General features: G+C 43.9%; 1 protein-coding gene and 1 long non-coding RNA gene across 7 annotated transcripts in view; one reads left to right on the forward strand and one right to left on the reverse strand.

The window, feature by feature from the left end:
* LOC100648085 (AF4/FMR2 family member lilli) overlaps positions 1-18,378 on the reverse strand; it is a 164,298-nt gene that overhangs the window by 138,897 nt on the left and 7,023 nt on the right. The gene's annotated exons all lie outside the window — the stretch shown is intronic.
* Positions 6,375-9,170, forward strand: LOC125386350. Its single transcript, XR_007226407.1, has 2 exons — positions 6,375-9,027; positions 9,102-9,170. It is a non-coding gene; the product is annotated as an uncharacterized LOC125386350 (long non-coding RNA).

An 18,378-nucleotide genomic window follows, 5' to 3' on the forward strand; every position in this document is an offset into this window, starting at 1 on the left:
TCGTATTCACTTCGAGCCGTTACTCGATTATGCAAATAATCGAATATACTTTGTATACTTTGTATCGTATCGTACGGTAACGGAGTCGCGACAGCCGATGCATGTTATTTTTCGTTTAAACCAATTAATCATGTTGAACGTTCTCAACAACCAAAATCAAAATATTATTTATTAAAGAACTCTAAATATTCGCGGTTCGTCATAAATTTCATAATTTGCATTAATATAACAGTTTAGTTTACGAGAATTCGCGTCGTACCATCGTTTATATAATCTATACGAGACAGAATGAACTTTATCGTCGTTGGAAATGACACTTAATGATAAGATTACATTCATTAATTTCTAGTAAATACGTGTGCAAAAAGCCGGTCTATCGACTAATAACGTACGTGGTACGTAACGTACGTTCTGTTCGGAGTAACGAAATTTTTATTTTCCTTGTTATACAGGAAACGCGTTAAAACCGTACAGAAGCAGAACACCAGGAAACATCGGCATTGCGGTTGAATCCTGTTTCATGACGAGAAGTGAATGTACATAGTATCGAGCGTCGTTTGAAAAATGATCATGCTTTCGATAGCAAGTGGATATTATGCAAATGAAGTGGAAAAACCGCAGCCAAATTTTAGCAAATTTAAGATATCTTCCCGGATATTCGTAACTCTGATGTACCTAACGACAAACATATTTCACACTTTACACTCGCTATGTACTATTTATAAATATCCGGATAGTTTGGTTGATCTGTAGCAGCAATGTGTAAATTTCACTAAAATGTACAAATTAATAACAAAATAACAGAAGTATAAATCTAAATCATCTATTAAACAAAACGACAATAATATATTTTACCGTTTAGTACATATATTGGTATTTAAGTATCATTAATAATATTAATTTCGGAAATGTTTCTATTTAGAAGATACTCCTTCTTGATCTGTCTTAAGATTAAGAAAATTTAAAAACTTAATTTATTACTGGGATTAGAATTATATTCTGCTATACGTACTTAAGACGATTACAAGAGAGGTGGTCATTACAGTTCGATTTATCCATAATTCTGTACTTAAAACGTATCTCGTCAAAGACAAACGAGAGTCCGCATACTTTTGTGCGGTAGTGTACTATCTGCCGAATCGATAACTCGTAAGATTATTCGTACGTATAAAATTCCCGTTATCTGATATGTCTCTGCGTTTATTTTCGTGCTTTCGTTTGTGTACAAATATTCAAATCGTGTCGCGGAATCGTTTTGCAACGATATCGAGGAAAACTACGTTCGAAGCCGCTTAGGAAGATTTCACGCGGTAATAGATCGTCTTTTCTCCCCTATTTCTTATCTGAGAAATAAAAAAGGGAGAAACAGGGAGGATTATGCAAACGAAATGAACGAAGATCACAATGTACGTTCTCATTAGGCGACAAATTACTCATTTAGAGGCCAATGGAATCAAGTTAATCGTGATATCTCGTTTGTCTCACGTGACACTAAACCAGGCTATAGAGAGGTGGTTCGATTTAAAGGATACAGGCGCTTGATTAAAGCGAAATTAAAAGCTACTTTTAAATTTCGTAGACGCGGGACGGTGGAGTTGCCAGGGAAACGCCGTGGCGCCAAGTCTTCGATTTTGTCGATTCGAAAGCAGACGCTTCGCCGAGTCGCATAGAACAACGAGTACAGCTTGAAATTCGTGTCAGTTCGTAGGCAAATCGCGTTTGAGGGACGCGCCATCCGACCAGCCATCAAATCGATCAAGTAGGATTTACGCCCTCGGTTGTCGTAAAACACGACGACCAACTTTCCCCATTTCGCCGGCCTACCGCGACACGAAGATCCGAGACACACATGCGCGAATGGGTATGCAACAAGTCTACGCTACTTTGCTACATCTTACGTGCTCTCTACTCTCGACTGCTCGAGAAACGTCGAGGAAGGAAGGCTCTTTCGCGTAAAACCTTCACTACGCGCAAACCTAAGTCAAACCAAATCTAAAATTACATTCGTTACGTTAATCCAAGGACTGACGGTAGAATGGAAGAAATATCGTGAGCCAGGCGGGAAAAAAAGGTACGCGCAACAAGTCTACGCTACTTAGTTCCGTCTTTGCGCGAGGGAATCTGATCTGATCAGTTCGAACTTTGGTCGAACGTTGACAACACGGTTTTACGATAAAGAATAAGCGTTTCATTCTGGAGGAAAGATGAAAAGGCGAAAACAGCTTGATTTTTCCAATTGAACTCGGAATTACATTTATTATGCTATGGTTGTACCGGGGACAGGATCGAGAGACGTCAGAGATCATGTAGAAAAGGACATGCAACAAGTTCTCCCGTCAATGGCCTCTTTCGGACGTTCCTCCTCTTTCGATGTTGCCTACGTCACTGGTGACGCACGACTTCCGCTACGTCACGCGTACGCGCCGCCCATCACCGTGTACTATCTCTCCTTTCAGTCCCCGTGTTCACCTCGGCACATACGCCGACCAGATAAAAACGAAATTCCGATTTTCACCGCCCACGAAGAGAGATTCCTAGGCGTCGCTTCTTCTACTTCTTTCATCCTCGAGAGCCGAGCGACATTCTCGCGCAGTTGCTTCTTGCAACGATCGCCCGTTTACGTGGCGATACTTTTGTTTTGCTTTCGGTTCACCGAGCGACTCGAGCAGACCGTATTTTGACGAACGCGAAAGTTACCGATCGTCTTTTTATCGAGACACGTTCAAAGCCGATAAACAAGAGCGGCGGCTCGTTCACCGGTCAGACATCGATCCATTGTTGGCCGGTATACGGCGTCGTTTCCGTTTAAAGGGCTACAGAAAAGAGGCGAGCCAGTGTAACTCGACCTCATTGAAGAAAGCTACCTGAATCGTTTTAAAAGACTGCCACGAACCAGCCTGGCCAGGTTTTTTTTCGGCAAAGAGGAAAATCGGTTTCGACAGGAACCCTTCCAGTATCTTGTTTAATCCGGCGATATCGATAACCTTTGATCGAATTACCTTGACTCCCGCGTGGAGAACACAAACGTTTGAGCCGGCTAACGATTATCTCTGTCAAACGAACGAGTAGATGGAGGCTGTTCGAGACATTGATCTATGTCGTTCCTGACAGGAGAGAAAGACAAACAGCGATCGAATAGAACAATCGTTTGAACGTTTCACGATTAGTGCCGATCGTGATAAGAAGAAAGGGAGAAAAAGAGAGGAAAAAGAAAGGGAGAAGGGGACGCGACAGGGACAAACAAGGAGCTGTTTCTAAAGTTCGAACGGTGCCGCGGCTACGCTAGAAAAAAAGAAAGGGGAGCGCAAAGAAGAAAGGACAGCGAGGTGGAAACAGAGCTAGAAAGAAGGAGAGAAAGAGAACAGGGGGCAGGAGGAGGGATGGAGCGAGTCCCTCTCTATTGATTTCCTGCCGAGGGTGGGCCAACGAAGGGAGGATTAAGTATCGGCTCTCTCGTTGCTGCTTTTCCCTCTCTGTCTCCCGTTTTCCCCTTTCCCCTTTTTCGCTCCTTTACCGGCTCTGCAGCAATTCGACCAGCACTTGCCCGAGACGGACAAAGAGGGACGAGAAGAAAGAGCAACGATCAAGCCGAAAGGAGGAAGAGGAAAGAAACGAAAGAACGAGACGGAAAAAGGAACAATTGTGCGTATTCCTCTTGGCTACGACTTCCACCTTCTCTCTCTCTCTCTCTCTCATTTTCCCTCCCACTCCTTCTTACAGCCTTGTCCCTTCTCTCTTCGATCCCACCATGTCCATTCGTTTTTCTCTGTCCTTTCCACGTTGTACACGCGTGTACCGAATGTCGACGACTTTGTGGTGGTAAACACAGCCGCCGTAATGCAACATGGTACACGCTGAAGCGCGAACGTGGTGGGTCCCCGTAGCGCTGGCAGTGGCGACTATCCGATGGTGGAGAGTGCAGTCAGCGTGCTCGCAATAGAATGGTGAGAGTAAGGCAAACACACTGACAATCATAACGATAGCGACTGCGGTAGGTACGTTGAGAGACAGCGACATCGAATACACATAGACATAGAGTACATACGCAGATAGATGGTGCGCCAAAGGATATAAGTATTGGTGTCACAAGTACAGCCCCCGTCTGACACTGTCTACGTTCGATAGTAGCGGCAGCGAAAGTAGTAGTAGTAGTAGTAGGGTAGTAGTAGTAGTAGTAGTAGTAGTGTAGCGAGTACCATAGTAGGAGTAGTAACACCAACAGGATAGGTGCTGGTAGTAGTAAACTTGCGTACAAGCGACGTGACGTCAGAACCCGAGCAGCGTAACCCATGAATCCGCACCTCGTCCACTCCCTCCCACTACTCCGGGCCACCCTAACCGCTAACCTCCCTCGTGCATCCAGATACTATCGATATTACTCCACTACGCGTAACGTAGACAAATTAATGGAGCAAGCTCGTCAAAGGGGCGGGCGCGTGGCGCCTGCTAAACCGTGATTTCTTCGGGATTTACAGGATCTGCCTCGCGACTACCTCTTCCGTATTTACACGTTCGGATCACACGCCAGCCACTCCGCAAAGATTATCCAGATCATTTCGGTCGATTAAATCAGTCGGTACATTACGTCACGGATATTAATTCTCGAATCCGCGTAATTTTATCCCTTTCTCCCTTCCCCCTCCCCTCACCCTTCCATCCATCCTTTCACGATCGGTATCGGCGATCGGGTTTCACGAAAGATCGTTAGATATATCTCGCGACAGCTTGCAATGAATTTCATAGGCGGCAAAGTGATTTAAACCATAATTCACCGTCGTCTACTTTCCGTTCTATCACCTACCGCCTTCCGCCAACCTAGATATCGCCGATATTAATGGACCGACCGTGGCAAACCAGTTGACGCTGAGTTACAAGGTATCAGAGATTACAGCGATTAGTTTGCACCGTGGTTACCTAGATATTCCTATCCGCTGCTATCATCATTCCCGTGTACAGCGAATTAGTTGCTAACGCACAGACGTCTCTAATAAAAATCTAGCGCTATCGGGTTTGTAATTTGACAAGGACGATTGTCTGGATCGTGAAGGTATCGAAACACCTTCGAATCTACATGCATCGAACTGCATTTTTCCTAGCACCCGGTATATATCGTTGACGTAACTTACGCTACACGAAGAGTCAATTAACGGGAACTGTTTTATCGGATCAGCGTCGATCAAGTTCCGACCACAATGGCGAGGAACGCGAACAGATCACGGCGTAAACGTTGGCACGTGGGATTACGATGACGTTTCAACGAATATTACATTTCATTTACAATTAATAGGGTGTATTTATTTGCGTGGCTGGCGCGCGCACACCCCACAGTCACGCGTGCCAACCAGACGTTATCGATTCAATAACACGCGGCCGAACAATGCCACAGGATCTAACGCGATTCCGTCGCTCCATTTAATACGATTTATCGACGATACCTCGAATTATTCAGCCAATACGCGACGAAGGACGAATTCTTTTGGTAAACTAAACGAACGATTAAATCACTCTACAATTCATCTGTGTTTAATGGGTAATATTCTCACTTCGTTTAACGTAAAATTATTCCCTCCGACTCTTGAAATTAGTTCCACGGTTGAAATTGGAGCGAGAGTTGCCGTTATCATTGACCCGTGATCTTTGACTCGATCGAATACGAAAAATAAAATTGCTATAGGTAGTCTTCCGCTGAAAACTGTGACATTGTCATAATGAAATTGGCGAGGCTTCCCTGTTTCCCGTGAGCCATGAAAATGGCACCAAACATATAGATCTATTCGAACGGATTTGAATTTACCTACATATATAACTCTTTAACATTTTGGTCCGATAAACGACTAAATATAGTACTAGAAATTGTGCGTTCAAAAAGTCATCGCAGTTATAAATGTTAATCTCTCACAGAAAGTTCAAAATATATCATTTTTGTAATGTGATAGCAAAACTATATTAAATCTTGAGAATACGCAGACAATTATTTTCTAGCACGTTCATTCTGAATTCCCTATCGTTTTATCGCGCGTTCAAGGAATTAATACGAGCATTAGATTCGCTATTTCAATTCGTATATCCAACGTCTCTTATACTGGTCTGCTAATACGTTCAACAAACAAGAGTACTCGAGAGAAATACGTAAGAATCCGCGATTTCTATACAGTGTAGGGCGTTGCTCCGTAATAGACGCGTAGCGAACTCAAACGCGAATTTGCCAAACGAGAAACTTTGCCTTTGCTACAATTTTACTAGCCCGATCTGGCAGTAGTTGCATCGTTACATCGCTTTGACATCGCGCGTTTTGATTCGCCGATAGGTCGTGGACATTGGTTTATCGCCAGCGTCATAACCCTTTAGACACGAAGGAAACCAATTAAAGCAACTACCATACATCGAGGGACGTAGGCCGGAACCGCGGCCATGAATTTACGAAGCATGTTGCACTTACGGTTTGCACGCTCGTTTCACGTCATCCGCATTCTCTGACGCTTCTATTTTTACCTTATTATTATTTTCTCTTTTCTCTCACGTTTCGTTTAGCAATGAACAATAGCGACAGCACGATGCGTCAAAGATGCAACAAGAATTTCGATAAGGGCAGCTAAGGAAACGAACGGCGAGTATCTACCGCAAGGGCTGAACTTTCGAACGATCTTATCGATTTCCAGTGGGAACACGGTCACGCACAGATGCGCAAAATGAATCAAGAAGAAAGGGACGAAACGATAATGCACCGTCGTCCACGATACTGCACCATTGATTTAGTAGTGGTTATCCGAGCTCCCCTAGCACACCGACAATGACTCATAGTTGCTCGTCTGTGTCGTTAAACACGATTCTTCGGCCGCGAATGCATCCACGCGAAGAGATGCTCTTAGAAATTTAAACGATAGCCATTCTGCGCGTCTACGCGCTGCTTTTATCCGTTGCCCCGTTATTCGAGCAACTGCGCGAACCAATCGGTCGACGCTCGAAAACATTCAACGTTGATTCTGATAAGAGCGCTATCTTTGACATCTGACGAGTTCGCTTTCATTCGGATCGTTGTCGATTTGAAAAAAACCTATATAGCGCGTATGCTTTCCCTCGTATAGCGTAGCCATTGAAGCAACGAAGGTAGCCGCAACGTTTAGACGTTAAATAAAGAAATTCCAAGAGAAAAAGGGAAAAGAAGAGATCAACGATAGGCTGTTAAAAATCAAGTAACGAGAGGTTGCGACGTGATTGTGTCCCGAGACATCGATACGTCGAAGATGACAGATGGAGAATGAGGAGGATGAAGAGGAAAAAAGAAGCAATGTCTTTGTCGTGGGAAAAGACAGTGGGATGACCCCACGTATACGAGACATTCTGCCTTGCGACGAGTATGTGGGTCGAGAAATGCCGTACGCGCTAAATATATATCGGGCGCGTACACGCACGCAACTTTTGCGTATCAAGGCGTCCAAGAAGTCAGAAGAAAGAGGGTCATCAGAGGCAACAAGAAAGGATCGTTTCTTTCTTTCTTTCGAGCACGCGAGAGAAGAGAAAAACAAGATCGTGCTCTATGTCAGATTTTTTCCTCTTTCTTGGCGTTCGCGCGAAAGAGAAAGGAGTTGAAGGAGGAGACGACCGAACGCTGGGTAAAGCGACTCTGCCGCGGAGAAATCGATTCGTCAATCTGTCATGGCCGGGACCTTTGCATCCTTTGCCGGTATGCGTGTTATTTACGTGCCTTCCGAAAATCACGTTCGAGTAACTTTCCAGCCACCACGTGCACCGCTTCCACGAAGCAATCGAAGAGTTCGAAACAAAACGCTGGTCCGAATGAAAACGTACCGAACGAAATGTATTCGCCCCCCAACCATGGTTACGAGCTTTTAATAATAAGAGCATCGCACGAGTTTCTTTACGGTTTCTCTTTCTCTGCTTTTCTCTTTCGCGTTGCACTCTGTCTAGCACGGTGGTCCTTTCCGAGATAGATAGCGCGATTATGTAGTGCGTGCGGCGTCAACGTTTAATTATACAACCCCCGACAGTTAATTAGCAAGTTAATGGAGGAAAAGAGGAGAAAGAGAAGGAAGAGAAGCGTGGAATAGGACGAGAAGGTCATAATCAAGCAGAACGAGCAAAGAAAACAGTATAGAAGCGAGCAGCGATCGTTGGCTCTGAACCTAAATGAGGGAGCCAAGGTTGAGCGCGAAACGATGCCTCGAACGACCGACCGAACGAAACGAAAACTCGCGCAGCTACTTTTAACGTTCGACGGTCCTTTCTCGTTTGTTTACCCGAGAATTTACCGACAGTTGGTAACTGACCTCGTGCAAAACACGAATCACGTTGCTCCGCACAGGGAGACCACGCAAAATTGATACTGATGATGCAATCTCGAGCAAACAGCCGACTACGACAGCGAGACGTGGAAACTCTGTAGGAAAAAAATTTACGTTCTATCCGACTGGAAACATCTGCTTCGATTTTTACTACTTTTCTTTCTTTTCGTCGCATCTGCATTGGAAATTGAAACGATAAATTAAGCGAACGACGATAGACAGGAACGTTCGTGCCACGGATCGTTTAGCGAACGCAGGCTCGGTTCTCGGGAAAATGGACGGCTATAAGCAGATTCGAAAAAGAAGAGTTAAGAGAGACGAAATACAAGTAGCTCTCCTCTGCGATAGCCTGCAACGAGGGTGAAGGTTTACGGCGGAATTATAAACAGCCGAAGGTCGGTATTACTGGGAAAACAAATTATAGCGCTTTCACGCGCGAAAACGCACACTTGCAAGATCGTTGTCCAAATATAAATTGGTGCTTTTTTATCGAACCGCCGATATCGAATTCTATCGATCGCAAAAGTCTGGCAAATACGAACAGAAATCTCAATTAGACGGACGATGAATATATTCCGCGAGATCTACTATTAGCCAAATACTTCGTCGAATACTCGAATACCAAGTTTAGGACAAATATCGTTTCTGATTCGAAAAAGAAACCGGAGTTATTAAGAAAGCGGATTAATTGATAAGGTTTCATCCACCCAATTCGTTTTATCCAGTAAATATAACATGGTATCGTAATCGTTCTGTTCTTGTTTTTATCAAACGTTTTCAACGATAAAATTGTTACAGTTACGAGGCTTGGAAACTTGCAAGAAATACTTCAATAAAAACATTTATGATACAACAATCATGGAAATCGAAAACAACAAAACATTTTCTTCTCTGGCAATTTCAATTTGAAATATTCTCGACAAACAGTGGTGGTATACTACTCGGGATAGAAGAATGCGATGGTATCAAAGGTCAAACACGAGTTCGACACGATCAGGCGTAGCAAGCTAGCGTCATTTGAATCACCTGTGTTTCAACATCTTAAAATTCAATTCTGAACCGTGCACAGAACATTGTATGTTATGTAACATCGTTAATTTTTATACAACTTGTATATTTTAGGGAGAAGAGATATGAAAATCAGGCAAACGATTCGAATAACTTTACGACGACTTCAGTCAACGAGAAGGTATTGCACGTATAAGAACTAATAATATCTACATACGCTATATACACGTACTTATGATAATTACAATTGAGAATATTAACATTAGCTAATAAGAAACAAACTTATTACCGTTTGATAAGCAAAAGTTACATGCTTGTAGAAAATTATAGTCGTAAAATTATGTGTCAGTGTATAGCATATATATTACTGTTTATCACAACCAACGATAATAAGTTAGTTTATCTTCAAGCGCAGACTACTTAAAAATTGTTCATAAACAAAGGCATATTACTTAACTTGAATGAAATATTCTTTTGAAACGAATAACCTGATTTTACCTCGTGGGACATCGTTGGTCGAATCGACGGTACGTTTGATCGTGGAGTCCAGGTGAATCGAAACAATCGTCGGATAGTTTAACGCAGAGGAGTTGGTCGAGCGGTTGGTTCATTGGCCAGACCACTTGTCGCCTTGAAGGCAGTCTCGCCTGGTGTTACATTCGTATTCCGCTCGTAACGCGACTTGCCCCGAATGCTGATAATTTAATAACACGGCCGTAATTTACGATAAACCGATTTTCTCTTAATTGCTTTATCATTCGCGTTACTGCGTCACCGTCTGCGATCGCTTGCTCGGTCTTTTGGAGCGGAGAGAGGCTCTCAGCCGACCCAAAGTAGGAAACCTCGGAAAGGAGAGAGAGAGAGAAGAACATCCGCGAAGAGTTTCAGAGCGCAGAGACTGCTTCGAAACGTACACGTTAGAGCGTACTTGCACGCGCAAAACCGCCTTACCCGTTACCTGACGGAAACTTTCACTCGCCTAAGCAACGTAAACAAAGCACGCTCGCAAATGACCGCGCAGATTAGATACCTTCAATTACTTCGTCCGAATAGTCTTCGTTCCATTACTTCGATCTTTCCACTGGTCGCTAAAATTATCAAAAGTCTGAAAGTTTAATACCGAGGAAAACGCGTACGAGGAGTCGAGATTAGATTTGTAATCGAAAACGGAATCGCGAAAGAGGAACAAAATATTATTAAATACGTAAAGTGCGACGTAGGTTTAAGTAATATTTGATTAAAATTAGATTCTCATGTCACGACAGACGAGAGACGAGATTAAGAAGAAACGATAAACTTGCAGCGAAAGGTCTTTTCAATGGTATGGTATACCATAAAGCGTTCTATACTCGGAGTTAAAGGGATTTTGCGTTACTTCCGGACAAAGAAGTTCTCGACCCGAGAACGGAAGGAGAGGGACGGTAAAAGTCGTAACGGGTACGAAACGACTATGGTAGCCCATTACGGGCTTCAAATATTTTCGTGCAGGCGACGCGTCTGAAATAGCCCAACGACCAGGAATTTATTGGGCATTCTCGTTCCAAGATAGGAACAGCCTACCGATGATCCTGTAGATCGAGCGGAACGGACAACGTGGACGGTATTCGCACTTCAGCTGGTTGCAGTGCGAGACTCGCAGAAACGACGAAACGGGCCGAGGGGACCAAAGGCAAAGGGAGAAGGCGTGAAACGGAAAGGGTGCGAGGAGAATCGAGACGAAGAGAATAAAGAGAAGGGTGGAAGCATCCTGAGAACTTGGATCGATGCCGTGTTATCAAATCACGTCCTTCGCTTTCCGTCTCCTTTGCTCCTCACCCTTCTTTCTCTCGTTCTCGATTGTTTCGTCTCCTACTCATCCTTCCCCCTCTTGTTCATCCCCTTGTTCGCCCTCGCCTCGGCCTTCCCCAACCGAACGTCTACACGAAGCTGATTTATGCTACCACGTTTTTGTATTTCCTCGTCTCTGTTGTAAACTTCTCGAAATGAGCGTCTTCGGCAAACTCGTTGAAAGAACTCGAAATAGAGTGGAATATGTCGCGAGTTAACAGTCGTATTTTCTTTGACAAAGGAACCCGTCTTGTATGCAAACGAAATTCGGCCAGGGTCCCCCAAAGGTAGGTACCGCTCGACAGATGTAAATGAGGGTAATGCCGCGCCTCTTTGCGACCAAGGTGTAATACCTACAACGCGTTTAGACGGTCGGTGAACGAACAGGAAATGAAAATATTCACGAGTCGTGAGACGGTCGAGTCTAGTTTGTTATATCGATCCGTGAGCAAGTAGCATGAGAGGATCGTTAAACGAGTCGATGAAAATCGTCGATTTCTAGTCAAAAATAATGTCGCGCCGATAAAAAAAGCTGGTCGATCGACGCGATAACATCGAACTGATAAACAAAAATTTGTCGCTATCGGGTCGATGTGAAGCGTACGGTTCCATCGTGATTCCTAAATCACAACGCGTCAGAGATAATTTTATTCTCCGTTTTGAACGGCAATGAATTCCAACGACATTATGCAATGGAATGCGCGAAACGTGCCGACAGGAGCAACAAAAGTAACGTTTCCCGTACTTGACCCGGATCTTCGACCGCCAATCCAAGGACTTTTTGCTCGTGATAGCCTGTATACGTGTCTATGTGAAACGTATCTTGGGTAACGAGACCGATAACGAGAGACAAATAAACGAAAGACGGGTGTTGGTAGGTTGTTGAAAAGCAGGTGAACCGACTAGCGCAGGAGAGACTGGAAACCGTGGACGAGAAGTCAGAGCCACGTTGCTCAAACCGGATGATTCCCGCAACTCTTCAGGGGCGGGAGAGACCTAACGGAACTTTTCTACGCGATTCTGACGTCACTGAAACGCGAAGAACACGAGAGCCTCGACATTTTTACCGCGCGAAACTGTAACGCCTAACGCGGTGACTCTGTTTCACATGCTTCTATGCACCGGACATTTCCAATAGCTATCCGAAAATAAATAAGAATGACGCAAAAGAAAATAATTATAAACTTTAGTACTCTTCGATGTCAAACACCTCGATAGGACGTTTTAACTGAAATTTCTCTTTATTTTATAAATATAGGAAAATCTGTATAAAAGAAAAGACATTTTTCAACTTTCAACCAGGTCGTCTCGTAACCAAAAATTTCTATAATCATCAATTTCAAATTGAAAAACAAACTAGAACCAAAACTTCTCTAACGCGCTCTTTTTCCCGAGAAGAATTCTTCCATACCTTCGTCCCCCTACATTTTCCTAGTCATTCTTCCTCCTTGATTTCTATCTTTTCTATTCTTCGCTCCCCCAAACGACGTTCTCGAAGGGCGTTCAACCAAACCTCGGTAATTGCGTCCTACCGTTATTTAAGAGAAACAAATTACCGGCAGGTAGAATCGTTGGGTAGCAATCTAAACGTGTCGTCTATCGGTGAATCGTGAAATTGCGCGGATTTCATGCAGCTACACGATTACATTTAGAGATTCGGCCGCTAATTGCACGATGAAGAAGCAGTTGTCGGAGAGGCACGATTATAATGGCGTAATCACGACGAAGCCATTGGGTAAGAAACTATAATGCGGCCGGCTGAGTGCGCAAAGAATTACGCAGAAGGGAGAAATAATAATATTACGAAGACCAGACCCAGATAACGTGCTCTAATAACCGTCCACTTTTTTTACCAACTTATCACTAATGCCCGGTTTCATTCGTCCGTTCTCCATTCGATTACAGCGAGTCGATCGTTCCGCCGATCGATGGATAATCGATTCTTTTTCTCAGCCGAAAAGCTGTAAAGATTTCATTCCGCCATCCTCGATTACCTCTTGACATGCGAGAGACCCATTCACCTCGACTAAAGGTAACAGTAAGATTCTAAAGCGTTCTCCGTTAAAAATCATCGCGTTTTCTTCGTTCTTTATTAAACAATGACTATCCATGTATATAACTAGATTTAAAATTTGTATGCGTCGTTATCTCATACATGTACCTGTATATGTACAACGACCGACATAACGCTGCATTTATTATCAACTTAAAAGCTGTAAGAACAGATGGCTCGTTCTAACGGCGCACGGAAGGCACTTCCACTACTTAAACTTGCAAAGAGGGAAGAAACAGTTACACCTTAAAAGTGGCCCTAAAGGCAAAGCTCGAGGAAAAATGGAGAAAAAAGTCGACGGGAATTGACACACTTCGGCAAAGCTAGCGTTTAAAAATTCGTTTGTAGTAACACGCGTCTCGTTTCACTCAGGCTGATATCTATAAAAGCAGCGAATCGTAACATATTCGGCTCGCGAATAGCAGAAAATTATGAATACACCGTTGAACGGCCGTCAATCCCGGCTAACCTTTACGAACGTCCTTTCGCGTCGTTCGTCGGTGGATCAATCATACACGACGTATAGCTGATAGGGCCTGATATTTTCACTGGCGAGAACGCCATTATAGAACAACTCGGAGGATTTTCTCACGGCGGAAGAAACAGACTGATGAGATCTAACTCGAGAGCTTTTTCAACTCCCTCCTGCTCAGACGCCAGCCTTCTCGTCAACGGTCCATTCAGGGTATATCGTTTATTTTTCAAACTTCCCTTAAGAATTCATTCAGGCATAATAACTTTGTCTCCTCGTATATATACCGTGAAAGGAAATGTTAAACGCAGAAGAATCGACGTTTCACCTTTTCAACCATTCTATCGTATCGTTTTGATTGAAACGATATTCAAACTTCAGAATCTGTTTGCCAGTGAAGAGAAAAAATGACCAGAGAAAAGGGGGAGAAGAATTTTCTTCGGTGATAAAGATGTTGGACGATAGTTGGCGGAGTATTAAAACACCAGGGAATTGTTACCGCAAATCCTGACAAGCTAGGAGGTATATCTGTGCGCGTGTCTATCGAGGTAAGACTAACTCGTATTTTCCCCTTCCTGTGTTCCCTTCCTTCGCCTTCGTTGTATCTGCCAGACATAGAGCGGTGCTCCAGTGCAGTCGCGGCGAAGCGCAATGCTACTGTCTTGTATTAGGGGGCGTTCACATCGCGTCGATAACAGACCAGAGAACGAGGCCATGCACCTCGACACTCAAACTTTCACCGCGAACGAAACCGAGCCAACTGGCGCTCGTTCGATGCTCACCAAACGCGAGAATAATTTCTTTGTCAACCTTCCGTTTTATCGAACGATTAAACGATACCGAAGCTCGCGAAAGAATTACAACAGCGGCATCGATTCTATCGAAGTGGACATATTGGACATATTGCAACTGATGCCTGATCTTTTATTGAAATTTATGATCTAATATCCGGCGTAACGCGCAGGATGATTTAATATCTAGAACGACGATATTCTTTATCGTATGGAGGCGGTTCTTTTCCCTTTTTCACGTTAAGCGAATTTTCAGCGTTATTTTGGACGTACGGTGGTCAATATGAACGTGTCTGAGGCGCAACCGTCGCGTTAGAAATCTGTCGGTGAAAGTGTTAGAGTGCATAGCTTCTTCTACCTGAAAGCCAGCGGCCGTTAGAATGTCCGAGAATAAGCAGCAATGCTTTCTGCGTAGTAAATCGGTCGAGCGGTCGGCCGATAGTCAACGACCAGAGAGAGGTAATATAAACAACTTTTGAAGTTGCCTGACTTTTCACGACCGTGTCTCGCTTCTGGCCCGCTAGATGGAATAGAGATAAAGACAGACGCTGCAGAAGAATCGAGAATCGAGCATAGTCAACGGACTTATTCAATTGCTCGCACATAGTCGCAAAATTTTTTCCGTTGATGATTACAGAGAAACGCATATATACGCAATTGGTTCGGTTGCTTAATAAACGTTCGGCTCATTTTGTCGAAAATGTTGATAGGAATATCGCTTGTATCGAGCAACGGTTGCTTTCTGGCGTACGAATGATTTTGCCTCGAAAACGGCGCTGTTCACGGTACCGTGGGTAAACACCAAGGCTGCCCTCGTATACACGCGAAGGAAAACGACAAGAACAGATCGGTGAGGAAATTCCCTGACAATCGCGATAGTTGCGTGGACGTTGGCGTACCGAGCAATTCTCCTTTTCGTCGAAAGGGTGAACAAATTTCGTACGAACAAAATCGTTTGTACGGATATCTATGCTTCTATCTTTTCGAGCCTTGCATTGTAACTAAAGTTGGTATAAATACGATTAAGCCAGCGGCGCTCGTTGCGTCAGCAAAAGTGAAAATAAACGCGCCGCGATCTTCTCTGAATTTACCGAAAGTTCATGAAGATAGAGTTGCTTCCGTTTTTTTCTTTCCTTTTTTCTTTCTTTTTATAACGCGATTGCTCTCCGACGATTTAAACGTTGAAACATTTGTTCTCGTGTTGCGCGCGTATTTCTCCTGATGGAACTGCGCGCGTCGCGTATTTAAAATTCAATTATACGACACGAACTAGCACACATTAACTACTCATAACGATGATACACAGAACCATTTCCATTAATTATACAAAGCTATTAGCATTGATTGGATCGTATATTCGAGGCAAATGTAACGCGTGTCGCGTATTCGTTACATTCGCGAACCGCTTGGAAACGAGCAAAAGAAAAACAGGCCGGCAAATCGTTATAGATTTTCCCTACCGACTTTTACTCGCTGGATTATCAACAATGTCGTTATCGTGCTTTCATTATCAACCGTTATCGCGCGGCCAAAGTCGAAGGATCGAGACGAGTTCTATCCGAAGACGAGACTCTCTATTTTTAAAAGAGAGTATCGCCGTGTTCTTTGGCCCATTACAACGTGGAGCCAACTTCGACTAAACAGTTGGCGAAAGCGCTTCTACGGCCTTTCTCTTCGACGAATTATCAAGGATGGCCAAGCTCTCGTTTCCTCCGGTCGTCGTCGTGCCTGTCTATGAGAACTAAAAAAAATGTCTTCTTTTCGCACGTACAGTTTGCTCGAATTCTGTCGACTTTGTACGTATTAAATATTTACAACAATCGGAATTAATAGATTTTCGATCGAGTAAAGTATTACCTCGAAAGTGTGATTTTCGAGATAAGATTATGCGCGAAACGTTTCTCATCGATCGGCACTTTTTAGATTTAACGAAACGACTGATATTTTTAAAAGGTGTGCAATTTTCGAAATCAACGTTCCGAACGAAATACGATAATTTTCGAGACACAAGTACGTCTTAACGAATCATATCGTCGCAGTTTTTTGTAAAGGGAATTTATTAAACGAAGAATAAGAGGTAAGGGGAAAAACAGGTTACTGTATCAAGAACGTTGCATACCATAGGTACCCTGTGGTTAAGATAATGAGAAAAGAAATACGGCGCCATCGGTCGTCTTCCTACCCCATCGGTCTCTCCCTTCCCTTTCACCTTGTTATGTACTTCGCGAACATCACGCGTCTAATATACGACACGTGTTTGCAACGCGACACAAATTGGTAACGTAATAACTTTTGCTAAAGGACGAGTAATTGTTCGAGCCTCCGCATAGCATCATAGATTCCACATATAGAATCGTAGCTTTTGTTTTACGTTTCAGGGTAACAAGGCTCGATGTTCGAGTGACAGACATTTTTGTACCGCTCGAAGCGTTCGACTATTTTTAGAGAGAGTACAGAAATGATTCACCCTGCGCTTAAAAATAGCAACGGAGAGTCATCAAAATATGAATGGTCGAACGAAAATTGTTAGAATACGCATGATATCGTGCGATCTTCTTTTCTCTCGATCAAAGTATCGGGTTATCAGCGTGCTAATTAATTATACTTATCAACGCGATTACTTCGAGTCTATCGACATTCGCGGGAACGAAAGCCCGGGAGGCCCGCTTGCGCGACTTTCTGACGTCCTCTAACCCCAATAATAAAAATAAAAAGACACCGTTACGTTCTGTCCTTTCCTTGCCTAATATCACCTTTCCTCTTTACCCTTCTCCGCCGTGCTCTCTTCTTATATTATTTGTACTCGACCCGGTCGTTCCACGCGTTTGACATCAACACCGACACTGTCAACACAACGGTCATCGCAGTTGAAACCGTTCGCAGTGTCATACGCGGTAAGTACCACAGCTGTTGCCGAGAGGCACGCGACTAAACGCGCCGTGGCAATTAATTCGATTACGCTAAACCAATTTATTTTCATCGGCCAGGAAAATTAAACGATGTCGAACGAGCGTCGCGAAAAGCCGTATCCTTTTTCCCGGAACTCTATGGCTGCCGTGAGATAGCGAGAACACAAAAGGGCGGTGCCATCCAGGAGCGCAGTGTCACGCGTCCCTCTTTCTCTACCCTGTCTCTCGCTCTACGCTGTCCTTTTCGACCGGAAGCCTCCTCTCTCGCTCCGTTAGTCACGCATATAGACGCGCGCTCGCGCAACCCTTCGCGTGCCACGCGCGCGCCAAATCATCGAAACAAACGCGGCCGCGAAAGCTCGTTAGTTGTGTTGGAGAGAGTATACTCGAGCCGGCTTTAATTTCACCACCGAGGACCATTACCGAGTTACGCGCCCCGGGCCAACCGAGTATCATCGATAATACGATAGCACGAGGCACGAGTATCCAACTAACCGTAGCAGCGTGTATACCTACGCAGTGGCAGCATTCTCCGCGCGTTGAAATTTACTTACGAGCCGTAGAATACACGTCTGTGAGAGGAAGACGCGGAAAGAAACTTCTCTAACGAATCGACACGATTTAACGAGGTCGCCGGATATTTTGGTCCCGAGGAAATTGTCGCGTTAACGCATTCCTTATCATCGTGTGTCGCAAGTTCACCAGAAATTTCAGTAAATTCGTCAACAACGTTTTTCCACTCTTCTGTTGTTTTTCTTATCAACCATCAATTTCCTAAGATAAATTCGAGAATCGTTATGGAACGATTAGTCTCATTCGATGCTATCGATGACGTCATCTACCTTCGCCGACTTTCTGTCGGGTGCCACGAGATTTCCTATTCTCGAATCTATGTAAATGCCACGAAATTGTCGTTATCGTTTCGTACTTTGTAACGTACAAGTAATAAGCATCGAGAATATACGAACAAGAAGGTATACGATTTGTTCGTCCATTTCGTGCAACCTCGTCTGGT

Source organism: Bombus terrestris, chromosome 2, assembly GCF_910591885.1.
Source record: "Bombus terrestris chromosome 2, iyBomTerr1.2, whole genome shotgun sequence".
NCBI lineage: Eukaryota > Metazoa > Arthropoda > Insecta > Hymenoptera > Apidae > Bombus > Bombus terrestris.